General features: G+C 40.8%; 1 protein-coding gene across 5 annotated transcripts in view; it reads left to right on the top strand.

Annotated features, from left to right (window-relative positions):
* The first annotated feature begins 380 nt into the window (after positions 1 to 380).
* The window catches only part of LOC123508085 (neuroligin-1-like), a 45,627-nt gene continuing 40,467 nt past the window's right edge, over positions 381 to 5,540 (top strand). The window contains exons 1-2 of one of the 5 annotated variants that reach the window (XM_045261525.1): positions 381 to 635; positions 900 to 1,030. The gene's annotated coding sequence lies outside the window, so the exon portion shown is untranslated. The remainder of the gene's footprint in view (positions 636 to 899; positions 1,031 to 5,540) is intronic. The other 4 variants (XM_045261526.1, XM_045261522.1, XM_045261524.1 and 1 more) reach the window with 4 other exon arrangements.

The following is a 5,540-nucleotide window of genomic DNA, read 5'->3' as shown; positions in this document are numbered from 1 at the left end:
ACCAGGAATTAGTATCTTACAATCATGCCTAATCTTTACCTGAATTTTCCAAAGCAAAGTAGGAATAAAGATTAAAAACACACATGCGACACTCTTCGTAGTAAAGGCTAACACACCTGTCTCTCTGAAATGACTCCACGGTAGCTCATTACAGGAGTGCAACGACGTAAATACCACCCAGAAAAGAAATCTCCATACATAATGTACTTTTCATTCAACCTCTGTGTACACGCATTAAAAGTAGCTCAGAGTGAATGCATACAAAACTATGGGGGGGGACACGGATGGGAGAGAGGAGAGAGCAATACGCTGGAGAGTGGTGGAGGGTGATGCAGAAACAATCCCACAGCACTACAAGCATTCCTTCTCCCATTAGCCTTTCGAGTACACAAGGACGCATCATGCACTCAAGAGTCTGCGTGCGCTCTTCGACATGCGTGTGTGCGAGTGCGTGCGAGGGCGGTAAGATGGAGGGGGGAGGCGGATGGAGGTAGGAGAGCGCCCGGCCGGCCAGTCTCGGTCGACCCTTCGGAGTGGAAGGATCACGTACGGTTCTCTCGCTCTTTAACCCAGTGTCGAGGCTCCCTGTGCCTCCTGAGCCTCCTGTGAACTGTGCAGTGCTTATCTCTCGCCGCGTACGTGTCGCCTTGCCAATCAGTTCCTTCCCGGGTTTTAATTAAAAGAAATAAGAACCATAATCACTCGTCGGGTTCAATCAACACAATTTTTTATTAACATTTATTCCATTTTCTTTTTGAGCTCACGACATTAATTACAAAAAGTGGAACTATATAAACAGTGAAACAAATATATATGTATATATATGACAGAAATTTAATTAATACATAACTAAACTCAAATAAAAGAGCCTTATCTTATTTATCAATTTTTTTTTTCAGATTTGTAGTAACTTTAAAAAGATCAAAAGGCCTTTATTTTTTTGGCAAAAGGTGTTGTGGTGTGGTGGTGGAAATAAAGTAGTGTAATCAAGTCTCACCTGCAAGACACCTCACCACATTATTGCTTCCTGGTAAGTCTCCTCAATATAGTCAGCTCTCTCTCTCTCTCTCTCTCTCTCTCTCTCTCTCTCTCTCTCTTTCTCTCTCTAGAGCGCTCAATTTCTGCTGTTCTCTCTCTCTCTCTCTCTCTCTCTCTCTCTCTCTCTCTCTCTCTCTCTCTCTCTCTCTCTCTCTCTCCCTCCCTGACAAAGCAGCAAGTAATTTTACGATGGAGTATATTTTACCCAGGGAGGGGATGGGAGGGTCGGCGAGGCGGTGAAGGGCGGAATACTCAACACTGTTTTCTGATCGCTGCGTTGTACATCTTCCTCCATCATGGCAGCTACCTTCCCCCCTCCCATAAAATGAAAACTAATAAAAGAAATTAAAAGAAAAAAATGTCTTCCAAGCTACCGTCAGGAAAGTATTGAATTTTTGTCTTTTTTCCTTTCCGAAACAATTTTCGCCCTTGTAATTATGGCGTTAAATGAGTTTATAAACACTTAAGCAAAAATGGCTTGTATTATTCATACTTCTTCCCTGATATTAAGGAAGAGGAAAGCGTCATCAAATTTACAAGAAATCTCTTGTGCCATGAGGGGAGTGTTAAACCAACGACACGGAGTAAAAAGTAACACTGGAAAGATGAAGTATTAATTGGCTCCTTGATACCTTGACTTATTACCTCGTACTCAACGTTACAATTATTTCATCTCGTGTCTTTGCTTGACTGCCTTGCGAGGATGCCGAGCGCTAATTGGCGAGCGTGTAATCCTAAGTCGAGGATTGGTTGGCTGGCGCGTGTGGCTGAGGCAGGGCTGGGCTAGCAAGGCGGCGGGGAGGCTGGAAGGGTAGCTCTTGGCTCACGATACACAACTCATTCCAAGAAGAAACTTATGTACAAACTTATGTGGTAAAAAGGATACGCCACTTGTTATGGCAATTATTAAAAAAAACTTATGGGGAATTGTTCCTTGCAGACTGTGAATGCAATGAAAAAGTAAACTTATTTCGAGCTACTAATGCACAATGAATAATTAAGATTGAACACGGGCGTGGGATGAACTAACAATCCTACAGTTACAGGTCTTCCAAAAATGGTATACTGATAAAGGCTTAACACTGATATGAAGCTAATATAACTATAACTATAAAAAAGAGTACATTTGTTTCCAATATATTTCCAATTTATCGTTGTAATTGTTATAATGATCATATATATTCAATTTATCTAATCAGACTAATTATGTAAATTATAGAGCAAAAATTCGTAACTTTTTATCCATAATGACTAATCAGTTTAGGATGTAATCACACAAAATTGTCATCCTTGTTAACAATCCTCAAATTTAGTGATAACACTTTAATGGTTTCCAACTGAACAGATTTCCGGGAAGCAAAATGAAAAACGGAAAGAAATATCTCCCTCAAATGGCGAGCAATTTCAGGGACAAGGAGCCACGTATCTTTCTTTAATGATGAAATTTCGGGAAGCAGTTAGAATATTGATGAAATACTCTCTCTCTCTCTCTCTCTCTCTCTCTCTCTCTCGAACCCAGTGCTATACTTCTTTTTAAATATTGAAACACCAAGTAACGCCTGCTACGTTGCTTATGGATACAAAGCCTCGGCAACACACGCCTCACATATCTGGGGGAGCGAGAGTCTTGACATTAATAGTACATAACTTGCCATTTCTGAGCATAGAGTTAATCAAGAAATACTCGCTTATTGATAACTGCTATTACTTAAACTGCATGAGTTCTCTCTCTCTGTGTGTGTGTGTGTGTGTGTGTGTGTGTGTGTGTGTGTGTGTGTGTGTGTGCGTATATGTATGTATGTATGCATGTATGTGTGTGTGTGTGTGTGTGTGCGTATATGTATGTATGCATGTGTGTGTGTGTGTGTGTGTGTGTGTGTGTGTGTGTGTGTTGTTTCCGTTACGCTTCAGTAATAATACAGTTGCTCAAATTTACAGAACATAAATGGAATAGAATGGAACTGTTCTGTGGGATGAGTGGTGGTGAAGGGAACGCCAGAATACAAGGAAAAGAAACATTAATTAGCCAGGAACTCACATCGTTGAGAAGAAGAAATGAATATGTGCAAAAAGTATAACTGTGGAAGTAACATTAGTGCTCATCATGACACGATATCAGGAAGAACAAGTGTAACAATAACAATATAACATAACCAACATTAAATAAAAACAAACATTTGTGCTCGCTATCATGAACACGATATAAAAAGGAACTGTATGTAACGATATAACAACGCCAACATTAACAACAACAAGGACCCTCAAAAAAGAATGAAAAAAAAAAACACGTAATAACAATGCAATCATTCATGCAACTCACCACTTGAAAAAAAAAAATGTCAAAACAAGTCCACATCCGCCACACATCACGTCCTCACCTTTCAGACTCCCAATCCTTCCATTCCCAGCTTCCCACACACCGCCCACTTGTGACTCTAGAGGCGCACACCACATCCACTTCTTAAGGCTGTGATTCACGTGTGTCGCATAGCAGTACTGTGTTCTATCACCCATGTTACACCAAGGCAGTGACACACAAGACCAATGGACGTTGTAATGGTGGGAGGCGAGGCGTGAACGGTTTACAATTATGAACGACACAAGTAATTAGAGAAACACGCTAATGATGATGTTGCTGATGATGATGTAAATAGTAAAGCGTTGGGTAATGTTTCATCTCCTATTTTTACTCCTTACAACTTTCATATTGTGTGTGTGTTTGTGTGTGTGTGTGTGTGTGTGTGTGTGTGTGTGTGTGTGTGTGTGTGTGTGTGTGTGTGTGTGTGTGTGTGTGTGAAAGAAACAAAGGCAAGATGAAATACGAGTATATGTGTTGAAATGGAGTAACTGGCGTGGAGGATGCAAAGGAGAAAGGAGAGACAAGCATAATGCAGGTACAGGGGGACAGGTGAGGTATGCACAGAGGGGGGGTCGTTGGTGGGTCACAAGATATGCTAGTAATTAATTAGTCATCAAATATAATGATAAAATCGATATTCATTAAAATAATTACTCCCTCGTGGTGAACAAATTAAGATAGGTGTAGAGACATAAACAACAAGCCAATAACCATTCATTTCAGTACCGCCATGCAACACACACACACAAAAAAAAAAAAAAAAAAAATGAAAGTAATACAAAATACAGTAATGATACACTACTCTCCCTCCTGAACACTTCCAGATATAAACCCTCTACCATAAATATTCCAAGACCCAATTTCATATACATTCAGACCCATAAATAACTTGTTCATGGATGAACGGTGGCCCAAACAACAGCTGCAGCAGAGAACATTACGCTTAATCACTACACTAACGGCAATGTCTTAAGTTTAAAAAGAGAAAAACGAAAAAAAAAAAACTCCTTAATGGCCTGCTATTCGTCTTGAAGTAAGTACTGTGTTCATTTCTTCCTCACTCCATTAACCTCCACAACTCTTCCTGTGCTCTCTCCGCTAAGGACATTAAAACCGTGATTCTGCCTCTTCTTTGCCTTGTTGCTCTAATCCATGTTGGAGCTTTGAAATACTGGCCAATCTTTACTCTTGCAGACCCAACTAGAAAGTGACTCCAATGAGCATGAACTCAAGGAGAAATAAAACTTTCAAAGGGTGACTGATGTGCCTCGGAATATTACTTCTTGGTGACTCTCATGGAGCTGACTGAGTGAGTGGTGATTGGCGTGCAGCGGAATATAAGCTCAGGGGGAATTGAGGTAGTGAAGTTTTGAGCGGTGACTGATGTGCTAGGTGTGTTACTTGTTGGTGACTGTTCAGTATTGATTTAGCGATTATTGACAGTCACGGCACCTTATGGGTCCAAGTATGTGTGATCTTGGTGACAAATATGCTGGATAAAATATTTTTGTGTCAGATTATTTAAAAATTAAGTGAGTTTTCATATTTTCTTTACAATGCTGATTTTCCAATGCGCTTTGAACCTCGTGTTGCTAAGGAAACCATTGAAGAATAACAAATCAATCCTAAGTTATAATACAACAGAGTTGGTGGTGCAGTATTGACTGGTGTGTGAGTAATATCGACTTTCTCTTTTATGCATTCACAAGTTATAACGCATCACGTGTTTGGCGAGTGATATTACAACCCCGGCTTGTTTGTCTGGTGATCAGCGGTGATGTATAGCTTGGTGGAACTTGTCAAAACTTGTGGATGAGGATAATTAGCCTAATGTTCCTGCGTTTCTATGTATATCCGTCTCTCTCTCTCTCTCTCTCTCTCTCTCTCTCTCTCTCTCTCTCTCTCTCTCTCTCTCTCTCTCTCTCTCTCTCTCTCTCTCTCTCTCTCTAAACAGCGGGTATCTTTGGCCCCGAAAAGTAAGAGTGTTAGGGGAAGGAAGGGGTGTTATGTGTGCCCCAGACTGGGCCATCAAGAAGCTCCTCACACGGGCACACAGCGTGAGGAAAACTTGCTCCCCTTATTAACAGGCAAAGCGTCTGGGTATAATCTGTAAAATTCCACAACGGGAGAAACTTGCCGACTG

The sequence above is a fragment of the Portunus trituberculatus genome, chromosome 24, assembly GCF_017591435.1.
Source record: "Portunus trituberculatus isolate SZX2019 chromosome 24, ASM1759143v1, whole genome shotgun sequence".
Classification (NCBI taxonomy): Eukaryota; Metazoa; Arthropoda; class Malacostraca; order Decapoda; family Portunidae; genus Portunus; species Portunus trituberculatus.
The sequence above is the reverse complement of the archived record's forward strand: the minus strand, read 5'-3'. Positions and strand labels throughout refer to the sequence as shown.